The sequence below is a fragment of the Urocitellus parryii genome, chromosome 12 (assembly GCF_045843805.1).
Source record: "Urocitellus parryii isolate mUroPar1 chromosome 12, mUroPar1.hap1, whole genome shotgun sequence".
Taxonomy (NCBI): domain Eukaryota; kingdom Metazoa; phylum Chordata; class Mammalia; order Rodentia; family Sciuridae; genus Urocitellus; species Urocitellus parryii.
The window spans coordinates 63,942,115-63,958,384 of record NC_135542.1 but is presented as its reverse complement, the minus strand read 5'-3'; the positions used below and the strand labels follow the sequence as shown (position 1 = coordinate 63,958,384).

Sequence of the window (16,270 nt, the reverse complement as noted above, 5' to 3'; positions counted from 1 at the left end):
TCCAGAGAGTTTAATTTAACAAAAATGAGGCTGCACTTAAAAAAATTGACTTCTTAAAATAGATGAAGAATCTGGAGTGAGCATTTGATGGAGCATAACATTTGCTCGTGACTGATGTATATGCATGTCAAGATTACAGAAACCCAAGTTAAAATACAAAGGACAATTAACTCTTCAGGAAAGTTTTGGTTTCACATATACACTTGATAATTATGCGTTTTGTCTATACAGTAAAGGGCACCAATCCTTTTCTTTCTTGAAATATTAGGACTTTAACGATGCATTTTATGTAAGAATAGTGCTGTCATTTCAAGATGTCTAGGTTTGGTGACTCTAAAAGGCATTTGGGCATTAGTTAAATTTCAAATGTTATACTGCATTAAGTGTTATGGATTGTTGAATTTCATTTGTATTCCAATTCTGTTTTCTTTTTCACCATTTTAACAATCAAGATTTTCTAACTACTCTTACTTCATTTCACCTGCATTTATGTTTTCAGACCAATAAACAATGGAACACACAGACCTAATATAATTTTAAAAATGCGTTAATTGGGCACATTAGGAAAAAAATACATAAAAGGCCAGATATTCTATCATTATTATCTATAACTCATCTTGTTTTCTCCCCCAAATATCAAAGTTTTATATAATTTAATTTTCTCTTTAGTTTTATAAAGCGAGTATTTAATATGAAGTTTACAGTTAGTTACTCCTGAAGCATTCCCCTTCAGCCCCACCCACATACTCTTTTCTTAAAATGGGCTGTTTGTTTATTTGCATGATGGTTTTGATTTGAAGTGGTAATAAGTCAACATTTCTTTTTCATTATTTTCTTTCTTTCCCCTAAACCATACAAAAGCATGTGAAAAATGAATGCCTTTGTCAGGAGAGAGTCACAGCAGGAAAATGTCAAATAATACTGTTAATTGCATGTGCTAGATAAACACATATTCATGTGAAAAATTATTTTATTTTGAGCTTTTGGATTGAAAAAATTCAGGTATAAAGCTTCATAGAACCAGTTAATTTTTAGATTTTAGTCCATGGCTTGCATTGTGGAAAAGTGTTCCTGCCTATTTATTCAGTAACATTTTTGGGAGATGTACTTCTTGAAAAACAGACTTTATGTTATATTCAACAAATATCTTATATGAAAAAAACTAGAAAGGACTTTTATACAGTGGTTATTTTTCTTTCTCTGGGAAAAAAGCAAAACATAAACATTGTTTTCTGTTGAAATAGTGACAGAGTAGGCAGGTTATACCCCTTAGAATTGATCCTTGACCAGGGTTTAAATTTCAGAGTACTCTCTGCTCTATCAATGTTTTGGGATCAGAAGCAAAAAAATGAATAATTCTTGGTAAAAGTGAAGATCTTGATAAAGAACAGATTATTCCAACTGTCCTCAGTTCAGTAGACAATAGAATTATGAATTTCTAAGTGTTGAATTCCTACTTTGTGGCCCATTTCAAGTTCTAATACTAAAACATTCCCTTAATTGTGGGGTCTGGCTCACAGTTCTGGTGATACTCTATTCAATGTAGTGAACTTGATGCATATTCAGTACTGGAATAACCTTGGCTGCCTATGCAGGAGCAGCCTCAATGTGTATGGATTAATGTATTAGTTCTTCATTTGCATTTAGAAAGGAAGGATCTCATAAATTCAACTCAGCCTATGAACTTAACGTTGTTCAGCTGTTTGTGTTCCTTTTTTGTGTTTTCTCTCCTTTGAAGTGTGCATCAAGGGTGTTTCTGTAAAAGGACAATGTTAGCATCACTCCCAAGTGAGGAAGATAACCGAAGAGCAATAACCCCTGAATTTGTACTTTTAAGTTCTCAAGGGGCATATTCCCATTCTTCCTGAAGAGTTCCTCACCCTGAAGAAGATGGGTTGTACATCATATTATGGCCTGTGTAGGTGGTGGGTAACAGTGCTGCTCTCAGCATCTCCTTTGGCAATAGATATCCTTGGCTTAGCAGCTCATTGGAGCCTGTTTCCCATTGGCAATGGCTCTCCTGGTGACCTCCTTAACTGGTGCTGTGGTCCTTTTACTCTTGGCCAGCATGGAGTGATTTTTTCACTCTCTTCTTCACTAGAAGGCCATCTATAGTGGCGCTTATCTCGAGGGAATCATTCCTTAAAAACAAAATCATTCCAAATACTTTTGAATTGCATTAGGAAAGTGTGTGTGTGTGTATGTATATATATGTATGCATATATATGTATATACTGAATTCTAATAAATACCCAAGATATATATAAATATAAATAAATATATATGTATACATATATATTATATATATATTCAAAGAAATAAGGTATCTGATTGGAATAAATAGAAATTTCATTCAAAATAATGGGAACATTTTTTATTTTGAAGAAGCAAATATTTTGCAAAAACACAAAGGCAGGGCAACTAAACATGAAGACCAATCAGACCTGGGTCCAAGAGTGCCAGCATAAATCAAGAAATGTCTCTGCTTTGTTCTTTGCCACAGATGGGACCTCACTGGCCATCACTATACCTTGGTCCAGTTAGCTCTGAAGCCATTTCAACCTTTCTCAGTTTATATGTCTTAGAATTTGTTTCAGTATGCAGGCCAGAGGTCTAAATCTTAGCTTCATCTTGTGTGCTCAGCATTGATAAAATATGCTGGAAGCCCAGCAACAGAGGCTGACCCTATTACCAGAGGCTGTCAGGGGGAGTAGTAGTTTGCAGAAAAGGAAGTGTCAGAAGGGCAGTCTAACTGCTTAAATGGTGTCCTCTAAATACGATTTAGTGTTCTTCTTCTTGATACATTGGCTTATTTATTTTGAAGAAGGAGACATCTGATGAAATTTTCTTTGCTTTACAGAGTATTCCTAATCAGTCAAGTATGCTAAATTGTTCTGACATTCCTGTCCCCTGGATGTGAAGAGATCTTGGCAACAGCTCTTAATTTCTTTCTAAACATTGAATCCATAGGGTATAAGGATACTTGCCAGTTAAGGCCAGGATGTCCCTAAGTAAATATGCAAACTGAATTCTAATAAACACCCAAGATAGGTCTATAAGACTGTTGTAATTAGAAAGCTTGATATGAGATTTTCCATCTCATTACACTAGGAGAATAATTATTACCTTTTTCTCAGGATATTGAAGGAAATGGTATTCATTTTCTAACATAACAAAGTACTACTAACTGGGTGGCTTAAAATAATAGAAATATAAACTACTGTATCATTCACTGAGGTCGGAAGTGCAGAATCAAGACATTAACAGGATTGATTTCTCCTGGAGGCATGAAGAAAGAATCTATTACATGCCACTTTCCTAGTTTTGGCAGGGGTTGGCAATCCTGGCTCTTCTGTGCCTGTGAGTACGGTAGAAGTCCCACCAGCCTTGACTCAGGCTAGTGTTATTCTTCCTTATTCTTAAATAAGAGCACATACTTACAGCTATGTGACTCTATTGGACTGTTTCCTGCCAATATAATTCAGAAAGCCCAGAAGCCTTTCTTCAATTTGTCCTGTGTTTGTCCTCCTCAGTCAATCCTGGTGGTATTTCCACTGAGATGGTTGAATGGCTGTACAATGACTCATATGTCTAATCTTTTCAGCAAAATTTTGTCTAATACCATAACAGCACTGGTGTTCTATTTTATTATATTTTACATTAAGGCTGAGAATTTCCTAAAAGGAATCTTCAAGTCTGATTCCTTTTTACTTAAGTTTTTTTTTCCTCTTACATTTTATAATGAATACCAAGGAGAAATCAGACCATGACTTCCATACTTTGCTTGGAAATCTCCTCAGCAAATTTCCAAGTCTGTCACCTATTATTTCTATTTCCCAACCCATCAGTAGAACAAAATTCAGCCAAACTCTCTGCCACTTTGTAACAAGGATTGTCTTTCCTCCACTGTTCAATTAACATGTTCTTTATTTTTAACTAAGGCTCTCTAGAAGGACCTTTAGCATTCCTGTTTCTAGCAACATTTTGCTGAAGGCAATCTAGGAATTTTCTATTATGTCCCTTAAAATTCCTCTCCATTTTACCCATTACCCAATTCTGTTTGCACAGTTTTTAGGTATTTGTTATTAGCAATATCCAACTTTCCAATGCCAACATTTGTATCTGTTTCCTAGAGCTGCTCTGACAAAGTACCACAAACTTGGTGACTAAATGCAACTGAAATTTATGGTCCCACAGTTATGAAGGGCAGAGGTCCAAGGTGTTGGCAGATGGATTCCTTCTGGAGGTGCTGAGGGAGAGCTATGGACTTAGTTGTGTCCTTCTCCAAATGTCATGTTGAAGCCTTAACTTCCAATGTGGCTATATTTGGAGAGAGTTTTTTTAGGAAGTAATTTAGATTAAATGAGCTAGTAAGGATGCAGTCATAATCTACTGGGACTTGTGCCTTCCCTAAAGAGAAAAGACCTCTTTCTCTTTATAAAGGAAGGTCATATAAGGACACAAAAGATGTTTGTCTATTAGCCAGGAAGAGAATCCTACCAGAAACTGAATCTATAAGCACATTGATCTTGGACACCCCATCTTCCATAATTTGATAAAAATAAATTTCTGTTGTTTCTGCCACCTAGTCTATAATATTTTCTATATTAGCTTAGCATTCTAAGCTAATATAGGGAAAATCTGTCCTCTGCTTGTCTCCTAGGTTTTCAGTAAGCTTCCAGTAATCTTTAGTATTTGATCCTTATTCATTTGTAGATGAGCCACACAAATCTCTGCCTCTTTGTCATCACATGTGTATCTGCACCTATATCTTTATAATAACACCAGTCATTGGATAAGGGTTCATACTGATTAACTATGACTTTAATCTTGACTTGATGACATCTATAAAGACCCTATTTTCAAATAAGTCATTGCTAGGAGCCACAGCAAAAATATTGATACATGGTACCTTTGGTTTAGGTGACAGCCAGCTAGCCATTGAGATTATGATTATGTTAAGTTTTACATTCATATGAAAATTGGACTCCTGCTGTTTACCTTGGCCTGTTATGGGACTCAGGTTACTCATGTCACTCATGTAATGGGAGAGTTCCCATTGGTTGGGGAAGGATAGTAGGAGGGAATTTCGGGGGGAGGTGCGCACGCCCGGTTCCGGTGACACAAGTGGGTCTATGGGCTGGCTAGCAGGAGGCACAGGGATCGCTGGCGGCTTTTTTAAAATAAAGCTTTGCTTCCCTCTTGAGCGGTTCGTGTTTCTGTGTCTAGCCGGGTTCCGGCCGGTTAGCTCAGTTGGTTAGAGCTTGGTGCTGATAACGCCAAGGTCGCGGGTTCGTTCCCCGTTCGGGCCACCAAAATGCCGCAACCCGGCTGCACGAGCCGCCGCAACCCGGCTAGACACAGAAACACGAACCACTCAAGCGGGAAGCAAAGCTTTATTTTAAAAAAGCCGCCAGCGATCCCTGTGCCTCCTGCTAGCCAGCCCATAGACCCACTTGTGTCACCGGAACCGGGCGCGCGCACCTCCCCCCGAAATTCCCTCCTACTATCCTTCCCCAACCAATGGGAACTCTCCCATTACATGAGTGACATGAGTAACCTGAGTCCTGTAACAGGCCAAGGTAAACAGCAGGAGTCCAATTTTCATATGAATGTAAAACTTAACATAATCATAATCTCAATGGCTAGCTGGCTGTCACCTAAACCAAAGGTACCATGTATCAATATTTTTGCTGTGGCTCCTAGCAAGTCATATTTGCAAGTGTCAGAGGTGAGGACACACACCAGATACCCTGCTTCAAGGGCACATTATCCCCTTTGTGTGTGTTTGGAGAGGCAGTCCCAATGGGCCCTGGTGTGCATCCTTGCTGAATATGCTAAAATACAAGGTTTACCACCTTCTGACCCTGAGCCATTTTTGTAGTTAGTGGGTTAGGCAATGAAGGTGACCTCAATTCCACGACTACATATGACTGTCTTATCCCTGGGGGAGGGCTACTGGCTTGTGTAGTGCTTACAGTACTATAAAAGTTGCTAATCCTTAGTCCCTGACTTCCTTACAATGAAGTAACTGTACTATGTATAGCTGGGCTCTTAGCGCTTTGCATTACCCTGGAATAATCAATGGTGCTATTGTGCTGGTATTCCTGCTATCTACTGTTCTGTGAGTTAAAAACTACCTTTCTCTGATCCATTGAGCCTTGTTATCTATTTCTGTCAACTATGGAGTTTTGGCAAGCCAAACTCCTTGTGTGCTTAGTCATCTCCTTTGGAATCTTATTACTCCTAGCCATCCTCTGTGAGGTTGGATTCTTTCCTGACACTGGGTTCCTTCTTTTCTGCCATTTTCCCTTTGGGAATGTAAACCTTTACATATGCCATATTCCCACCTGGGATGCCTCTCTTAGGGTTTTCTTGTGTATGCAGTGGCGTAGGGCCTTGCACTTAACGGGCCCTGCATTTCAATGCTCTGCTCTTTCTATCCTGAGTTCTTAATAATTTTTGAGGAAGGGACTCTGCATTTTTATTTTTCACTGAGTTCCACTAATTATCTAACTGGTCCTGCCCTCCCCTTTGATCCTTTTATACTTCTTTAAGACTCAGCTTAGCAATAACTCCTGATACTTAATTGAGCTCCCTTTTCTTCACATTACTTTTACATTTCTTGCATATGCTATGGTTGCAAGACAGAATTACAGCTGTTCTGAAGAAATCATATACATTTATTTTTAATTTAAAAAATCATCACTTGGCAAAAATCCAAAAGGAATCCAGTTGTTTATGAGGCAAATATCTACTTTTACTTCTATTTTATGATCAGCAACACAAGCTCAGGCCTCTCTTGATACCTGAATATAGAGTCAAGTGAGGAAGGGGATTTGCTAGATGTGGAAGTTGAGGACATAGGATGAATCAAGTAAGAGCTTTATTCACCAGTGAAAGTTCCATGGGTAGAACCAAGAAAATGTTATGCATATTTTATGACTATGCTTGTTTATATTATTTATCACTCTGATTTTTAAAAATCATTTTAAGTTCTGTTGTTACTATTTTTTTTCTTCCACTCCAACCTGCTATACTTTGCTCACCCTGTTATAAACACTGTGAGAATGTTTAACTTCTTCTGTTTAACCCTGAAGTCTTCCACCAGGAATTGGGGCATGCATTACTGGATTACTTGGTTGCTAAAACTTAATTTTACTAGGCTCATCCTGAGGACAGCATATACCTTTGGCATCCAGGAGGAGACATCTGGTCAACAGATCATTTGTGTTAGTGAGCAGAGGAATAAAGCAGCTGTGCACTGCTTATAAAACTGTGGCCACCACCTACATACTGGAAGGAAAAATTGACAATTGCCAAAATATGAAAGTTCTGGAAGAGGAAAATATTTTAAAGAAACTAAGTGGATTGGAACACATGATTATTTAAAATGGCAAGACTGTTGAGTTGTGAAATCCTGATAATTATTCTTGCTAACTTTCCTTGAACTGGTATGACTTGACTCACAGCAGATATACCTTGTGAAGTAAAACAAACTACTTGTCTGTTACTTTATGGCATTAATGATGCCAACTGCTCCTAGCATCACTTTTTTTCTGAAGACACACAATGGGATACTTCTAGCATTATAAATTATTTCAAATGTTTAAGGACCTTGAATAAAAGATAGTTCTATGCTGTTTTTCTTTTTAGGGAGTATGACTTGCAGACTATTGGGTAAGTTTCTTATTGAATTACTCAGTATATATGTAAGGAAACTTCTAAAGAGTACATTTTCAGTTTTAAACTTCCTATGAAGGTATTGCAGCATGGTATATTTAATGCCAATTGCTGCTGGCATTTTTATGTTAAAAAAATAAAAACTGGCTCTTAATATCCTTAGAATTTTACTGAACCTTCTACCAGGTGCCAGTTTGATTTCCATTTTTTTTTCCTGCAGTAGTTCCACTGAATTTCTGTTCTAAATAAGCCCAACTAGAAGGAGAGAACTGGAACTGTAAATTTTGGCAGTGGAGAACCTCTGTGTGAAAAGAATCACAGGCTCTGTCTAACAGTATTGTTCCATAAGAAAATTATTACCTTCTCCTCTCACTTCCCTGCTACCTTCTTGTGTCCCAATTAGGCTGGTGAACAGGTTGATAAGGTCAATACTGTGTTCTTTCTAGGGGAATAAGATGTCCCCAAAACATGATGGCCACTGATGAACCTATATGCCAATTGTACCTTTTCACTGTAGGTATAGAAAGTACTTCTGTTGATATAATATTTCACCTTTAGGGGATTCTGCATTTAGATGACCTCAATTCATTTCTGTTGAAGGTGACATTTAGAGTCAGTATTGTGCCTTTTTCAGTTTTCCAAGGAAGTAAAAGTAACCTGGTTTATTTAATTGTCAGCTTTTATCTTGACATATGCACAAAATATATTTGGCATCATTAAAGGTCACTCTTGAAATCATAAACTCCAGATGAGGTTCCTGGAATCCCCAAAAGAGGTCATGAAAATGAGTTATCTTGCCAATAACTAAATATAGTCTGTTTGGACCTTGAAGAGATCAGAATATTGGAAAGTAAAAAGTTCAATAGTAAGCAGAATATGACCCATCATATTCTGACATCAAATACTCATTGGTTCCTATTGTCAAAGCATTATTGTAATAACAAAAACATAATATGGAAACAACTTGTGAACTGTTGGCTAGCTATCCATTCTTGAGGGTTGAGAATATATATAAATTTAAGAAAATGCTTGATCTGGTAATTTGTCAGTGGTAGAGTGCCTTCCTTGCATGAGCAAGGCAGATTCAATCCCAGTACTGTTAAAACAATGAAAATAAAATGCTAATAACTAAAAGTGAAAAATGACTAAATGATAGGTGTTGCTTGGACTTGAGACACCAGAAATCCCAGCCTGTCCTTCATGTGCAGATCAGGTTTGACACTCAATGCCTTGGAGAGGCCATAGTTACCATCTAAGTTACATGTTCAAGTACCCAATAACAGCTCTGTCGGATTTTCCTTATATCTAACTTGCATTTCTCTGAGTTATGCACTAAGCAGAGGTGAAGTAGCAGCAGGACAGATTCTTTTCTGAGAAAATAACTACGATATTGATCATTTAGGTTAAAAATTTAGTGAATAAAAAGGGCAAAATTTCTGTTTCTATTCTTTTTTTTTTACCTTCCTACCATTTTACTTTTTTTAGGCACAGAAGAGAATATTTATTCATAATAAAATAAAAACCACTTTGATTTGCAAATTTTGAAAAGCTGCCAATTCTACAAACAAAAAAATACTGAAAATAATATAATAGTTTGATTAAATGACTAACTCATCTCTATATATGTTTTTGTGTATTTTTGGAGGATATGAGTTTTATTGGTCTCTTTTTTTATTAGTTACATATGACAGTACAATGATTGTTTCTATTCTTTTAATACCAAGAGAAGAGAGCTGGGTGTGGTGGTGCTTGCCTATAATGCCAGATACTTAGGAGGCTAAGGCAGAAGGATTGTAAACTCAAGGTCAGATGGGGTACTTTAGCAAGACTCTCTCAAAATAAAAGAGCTGGGAATGTAGCTCAGAATTAGAGCTCCCCTGGTTCAATCAGTACTGGGGGATGGGGGTGGGGGTGGAGGTGGGGAGGCAGAGACAAACACAGAGACATTTATGCAATTTTTGCAGTGGTTCATATTCTTTATGCAGTTTCACTTTTGAACAGAAAAATATTATTTATTTTCTACTGACACAAGTAGAACTAATATTATTATTATTATTATTATTATTATTATTATTACTGATTCTCACTCATTTTAGTATTTCTTTCCAGACTGATCATTTGGAACTAGAAAATGTGAGAGATTTTTCTGTACTTGAGCACTGTCAACAGCACATGCTTGACTGAAAATGTTTTGTTTTACATTGAAGCTTGCTTTTCTGAAATAATTTTCTATTTTAATCAATTTTAAATTCCATTTCATCACCATTTAAGATCTCATTATTTAAAGGAATTTTAATATACAAATCTGATAGGACCAGATTATAAAAAAATGACACTATAGTCTTTTGAAACATATAAAAATTACATTTCATAATCCTACAAAATGTCAAAGTAAGTTGATTTAGTATGAGTGACACATTAACTTAGGTTGAATTTTATTTTGTAACTATAAGTAATTAATCTTGTCACTTGGGGAATTTGCCTTCAGGGACTTTGACTTCATCTTTGGGGGCTGACAAGCAATCAGATAATTAGGATGCAATGCTGGAAATGCTTCCAAAGAACTGAAGCACAAGAGGAGTTATTAATATACAATATATTTGTAATATTTCCTTTGAAATTTTTGCTGAAGTATTTCTAATAAGAGAAAACAAATCAACAAATTCCATTCAAGGAAAAAAAAAACTTGATATAAAAATTCTTTGCACTTAGCATGTTTTCATGGATTTTGTTTCTACAAAAGAGCCATTAAATTGAATAAGATGAAAATATTTTTGAGTGTTCTAATTCATTGTGATCCACCTAAATCTGTTGAGGAGGAAATCTCCAGAATCGCTTTTTAAAGGGTAGAATTTTACTGTCTCCCAGTTCACATATCTTGTACTAAATAAGTTTTCAGATAAGTAAAAGTTGATTAATATGAAGCTTTAGGAGACCTTTTTAACAAGTATTCTAGAAATGTCTTTTAATTAGAATACCATTTATTCATATGGTTTTTGAGAATTGACACTTTGATTAAAACATTTTTTCCTGTGCCATATGACATTGCTTAATTTAAATGATATTAACTTTTTTAATTGGTAAGAAATATTTCAAACATATAAAAAATTAAAAATATGTAACTGGACTGGAGATGGAGTGCAATGATACAGCACTTGCCTAGTATATGTGTGACTCTGGGTTCATTACCCAGTACTGCAAATAAAGAAAAAATTCATAAATCATAGAACTGATACCTCCACATCTCCCTCTTGTTTCAAGTGGATATTATTTGACCATATTTGCTTCAAATCTCTATCACTCTTTCCCCTCCTTTCCTCCACCACCTTCTGTCTTCCTCTTCCTAATTTCCTACCCACTTTCTCAAATAAATAGGTGTAATAAGTATAACAAAAGCCTCTTTCTTCTCTCTCCTTTCTTTTTCTACTTGTTGAGGTGTAATTCAGAAACATGATATGGGTGGAAAAGTAAGTTGCAAAAAGATACTTATAGTGCAATAACATTTGTGTAAAAATTTAAAAACAGACAGAATAATATTACACATTGTGATAAAACACATCTTAGTAAAAAGATATTCCCCCATCATAAACAAAAAGAAATAGCCAAGTCATGAGATTTACCATGAGCAATAAGCTATGTGAATCAAAAGCCAGGCCGTACTGAACTGATGTATCGACTCAAGGACTTCTTAATATTCTAAATTATTAGTCAAAAGTAATCTGTTCAGATTTTTTTTTAAATTGTGGTACTGGAGATTGAACTCAGGGCCTCATGCACACTAGACAAGTGCTCTACCACTAAAGTACATTCCCAGCCAGTTCAGGTGTATTTAACCCATAAGAATTTTCAGTACTGGAGCTGATGCTACTTATCTGTTTCAGCAGCTATGCTGCATGATAAAATGCTTTCCTTGGTTGAACTTGGGTAGTAAATGAAGTAATTAAATGCCATGGCTTGAAGTCCCCAATGATTTTCTTCAGTAGAAATGTCCTCATAAATTTCTCTTCCTGTTGTGTAAGCCAAGTCTCCATGCTGGTGCATTTTAACTGGTTCAGGCTCAAGGGAAATACAATCAGCAGAAATACATACTATGCCAATGTTAGTTTTTAAAATAATTTATCAAGGTATGTGGCTTAACAGACTTAAGGAAAATATTAACTACCTTAACAAGTCTTAATGCTTCTCTAGGAAGCATGCCTGGATCCTTGAATCCTGCCCCGCCCCTCTCAAAAAACAAAACAAAACAAAAACGAAAAAACAAAAAACGTCTCTTCTTTTATCTTTAGCACTTGGTTCCATTATCTTTTAAATTTTTGTTTTTTCCTCTATTTTGTATTTGTGTTTCTATTTTTATGTACCTATAGTGCAAAGTATATAATAATTTAATTGGTGAATAATTGTATTTTGTATGGCTTTAAATATTGTTTGAAAATAACAGAAACGAGGCACAGGGTTGTATAAACAGGAAAGACAAAAGATATGGCCCTCAAAGACAGCAAATGGATTTCCTCCTTCTCCTAATTCATCCTTCTAATTGTTAGGGCACCAACGGGTTCAGATTCCTTTACCTTCTTGTCTTAGAAATTTCAGAAATGTTTTGGTAGGGATTGTGATGAGACAAAAATTGGAGAATAAAAATAACCATGGAGAAAAACTTAACTATAACGAGAGCCAAAAAAAAAAAAAAAAAAAGAATAGGCCCTTTAAAATTGTGTTATAGTCATTGTGCTGTTAACTATCGCTTGTGTCAGGAAATGTTAAACTAAGAATAAAATGGAGTAAATGATTCATTGAATATTATCAACCTTTTGCTAGAAAACACAAAATGCTGTTGAAGATTTTATCTACTATTATCTTAAAGTAGGATATTTTTTTGGGTGGGTACCAGGAATTGAACTCAGGGCACTCACCCTCTGAGCCACATCCCTAGCCCTATTTTGTATTTCATTTAGAGACAGGGTCTCACTGAGTTGCTTAGTACCTCCTTTTTGCTGAGGCTGGCTTTGAACTCATGATCCTGCTGCCTCTGCCTCCTGAGCTGCTGGGATTACAGGCATGCATCACCATATCTGGCAAGAATTGTCTTTTTTTAAAAAATAAAGATCTCCATTTATTTTTCCACTTTATTCTTTTTTATTTTGTTATTTTTATAAACAATTTTATTTGTCTTTTTTAGTTATACATGGCAATAGAATGTATTTTGATATATATACATGGAGTATGACTTCCCATTTTTATGGTTGTATTGGATCTGTATTTGTATATGAACATAGTAAAGTAATATCTGACTCAATCTGCTGTCTTTTCTATTTCCAATCCCCCTCCCTTATCTTCATTCTCCTTTGTTTAATCCAATGAACTTTGAGTCTTCCCTCTACCAGCCCCTTGCTATGTGTTAGCATCTACATATCGGAAAGAACAATGGACCTTTGAGTTTTGGAGATTGACTTATTTCACTTAGCATGGCAGTGTCCACTTCCATCTATTTACTTGCAAATGTCATAAGTCATTCTTATTTATGGCTAAGTAATATTCCATTGTGCATGTATACCACATTTTCTTTTTTCATCAGTTAAAGGGCATCTAGTTTGATTCCATAACTTAGCTATTGTGAATTGAGCTGCTATAAACATTGATATGGCTGCATTAGTATTGTATGCTGATTTTAAAGTATGCTGATTTTACGTCCTTTGGGTATAAACTGAGGAGTGGGATAACTGGGTCAAATGGTGGTTCCATACCAAGTTTTCTGAGGAAACTCCATATTGCTTTCCAGAGTGGTGGCACCAATTTGCAGTACCACCAGTAATTTATGAGTGTACCTTTTCCCCCACATCCTTGCCAACATTTTATTGTTACTTGTATTCTTGATAATTGCCATTCTGACTGGAGTGAGATGAAAACTGAGCATAGTTTTAATTTCCATTTCTCTAATTGGTCGAGATTTTGAACATTTTTTCATACGTTTGTTGATCAGTCATATTTCTTCTTCTGTGAAATATCTGTTCAGTTCCTTTGCCCATTTGATTGATTGGGTTATTTGGTTTTTTGATGTTAAGTTTTTTGAGTTCTTTGTATATCCCAGAGACTAATGCTGTACCTGAGGTGCAGATGGTAAAGATTTTGTCCCATTCTGTAGGCTCTCTGTTCATGTTCTTGATTGTTTCCTTTGCTGTGAAGAAGCTTTTTAATCTGGTTCAATCACATTCATTGATTCTTAATTATACTTCTTGCACTTTAGGAGTTTATTGAGGAATTCTGGCTCCTAAGCTGACATGGAGATATGGGGCTTCAGGTAGGATCTTCTGACTGTTCCTTTCCTGTTCCTCAACAGAAGTTGAGTGTATTGTGTAACTTCACAGTCACTTTCAGTTTTTATAGTTTTATCCAGTTTAAGTACCTCATTCACAGTAATCTTCCTCTTCTCCCTGTGCTCGCCTCTAGCAGTCCAGAGTGCTAGGATGGGAAGGAAGGAGGTTTCTTTACACCAGTGACCACAATTATAGTCTCCTTCCTTTGGGTCAATGCTGCTTCTTTGGCTAAAAGCTCTGGCCATCTATACCCTCTGCAAGGCAGGTGTTCAGATGGTGGGTTTCTCATGGCGCATGTGTGTGTTCTTAAGTGGGGCAGCCCCTTGTGGCTGGATCCTGAGGGGCCTTCTCACTGCAGTGTCCTACCTTGGTGGTTAGGTCTCCAACTCTGTTTCTTCTACCCAGTCTCCGACCTTATATTGATGCCACTGATATTTACTCCATGGCTTTTTTTTTGTGTGTGTGTGTATGTGTGTGTGTGTGTGTGTGTGTGTGTGTGTGTGTACCTAGTGACAACTTTTTAGGGGCACTAGCAAAATGGGTACAGCCTAGCTAGCTTCCTCAATGTCTATTTGGCTTCAGAAACTGCTCCTTGAACACACAAAACCTGGCAGTGCTAAAGCCTTGTAGTAAAGTAAAGCCATTTTCTGTGGTCCCTTGAGGAGCTGTCTGACTCCAACCTTGGTGGTGCTTTTTAAAATGTGGGCTGTGTACTTAGTGCCTCTTAACCCTCAGATTTTGGCTTATTTGCCAATTTCAGGATTTTAAGGAATAACCGTATTCAACATTGGGTTTGAGTTGAATCAGCTTATTTCAGACATTTGTTTTCGCTATACACATACACACACACAGATTTGTGCAGCTCAGTCTTTATATACTAACTAAACTTCTTTCTTAGAATATAATTATATATATATATAATTATTAATATGAATTACCTTAGGAAAGTTAAATTACTAGAATTTTACTGGGCTTCTTTTATTACTGTAATCAAAATGTACATTTATTGTACCTCAGGGACAGTTTTTATTGGGATGGTATGTGATATTATTTTTGGGTTAGATAATTAATAACCTGGTTGATGACCACTATAGAACTGATGCCTTAAGTTAAAAGGAGGGAATCAATGCCATTAATGGTTTTGTGTGTAGATACTGCGTAATATGCAAATATTCCTGGGAGTCAGGATCCAGTAGTCCATCCTCCATCACCCACTGGGGATGAGACAGTTTGCTGAAAGCACAGTTGACTTTCACAGTGGAGTCGGTGGGGCACCAAAGATGCCAGGAATAGCTGAAGGTGCTAAAAAGAGTTTGGGCCTGCCAAACCAACCTTTTCTCCCATTCCAATTTTGCCTGCTTGGGCAGTGGGAAATCAGACCAATGATGGTGCTAAATAGGGTTTTAGAGGAATAAGCACCATACATAGAATCCAGTGCAACACTTTTTGTGCATATGTATGTACACATACTTTTCATTTTCCCCCAAGAAATTTATGAAGAGTACACACATTATATCATATCAGACTTTACTACTGTTTATTCTCAACTGACATAACCATTCAAGTTATTGATGATCTTATGGAAATTGAATTTGGTATATTTATTTCATCTGTGTTTCATATAGATGTGAATATTTAAGGATGCCTAAAAGATAATAAAAAGTTCATTATCAGTTGCCATCAGAGTTTATCTAGTAGATTGCTGTCACACTAGAATGTTATATAAAAATGACTAAGATGGAAAGAGCTAAAATAGTTTTATGAAGATGCATATATATGATGTTTTTAAATCCTTTGGGTATAGACCGAGGAGAGGGATAGCTGGGCCAAATGGTGATGATGAACATTTTTTTTTCATGCATATATGGCTCAGTGGTAGAGTGCTTGCATAGTCGTGTGAGGCCCTGGGTTCAATTCTCAGCACCACATATAAATAAATAAAATAAAGGTCTATTGACAACTAAAAAAAAAAGATGCATATATGAGGATATTTAACCTGCTGGAGAAAAGACTAATGAGAACACCTGTCCACAAGCATGAGTGGCTAAAACATGGAAACAGGATGAGAATCAGATTATAAATAAATGACTGCCCATCCAGTACTGTGGTGGTTTCTTTAATTTTTTTTTTAATTTATGTATGACAGCAGAATGCATGACAATTCTTATTATACATATACAGCACAATTTTTCATACCTCTGGTTATATATAAAGTATATTCACACCAATTTGTGTCTTCCTACATGTACTTTGGATAATAATAATTATCACATTTC

At 36.2% G+C, this 16,270-nt stretch overlaps 1 non-coding gene across 1 annotated transcript; it reads left to right on the top strand.

Moving 5' to 3' along the window:
• Positions 1-5,238: 5,238 nt before the first annotated feature.
• Trnai-gau (transfer RNA isoleucine (anticodon GAU)) lies at positions 5,239-5,312 on the top strand. Its single transcript has one exon. It is a non-coding gene; the product is annotated as a tRNA-Ile (tRNA).
• Positions 5,313-16,270: the final 10,958 nt, after the last annotated feature.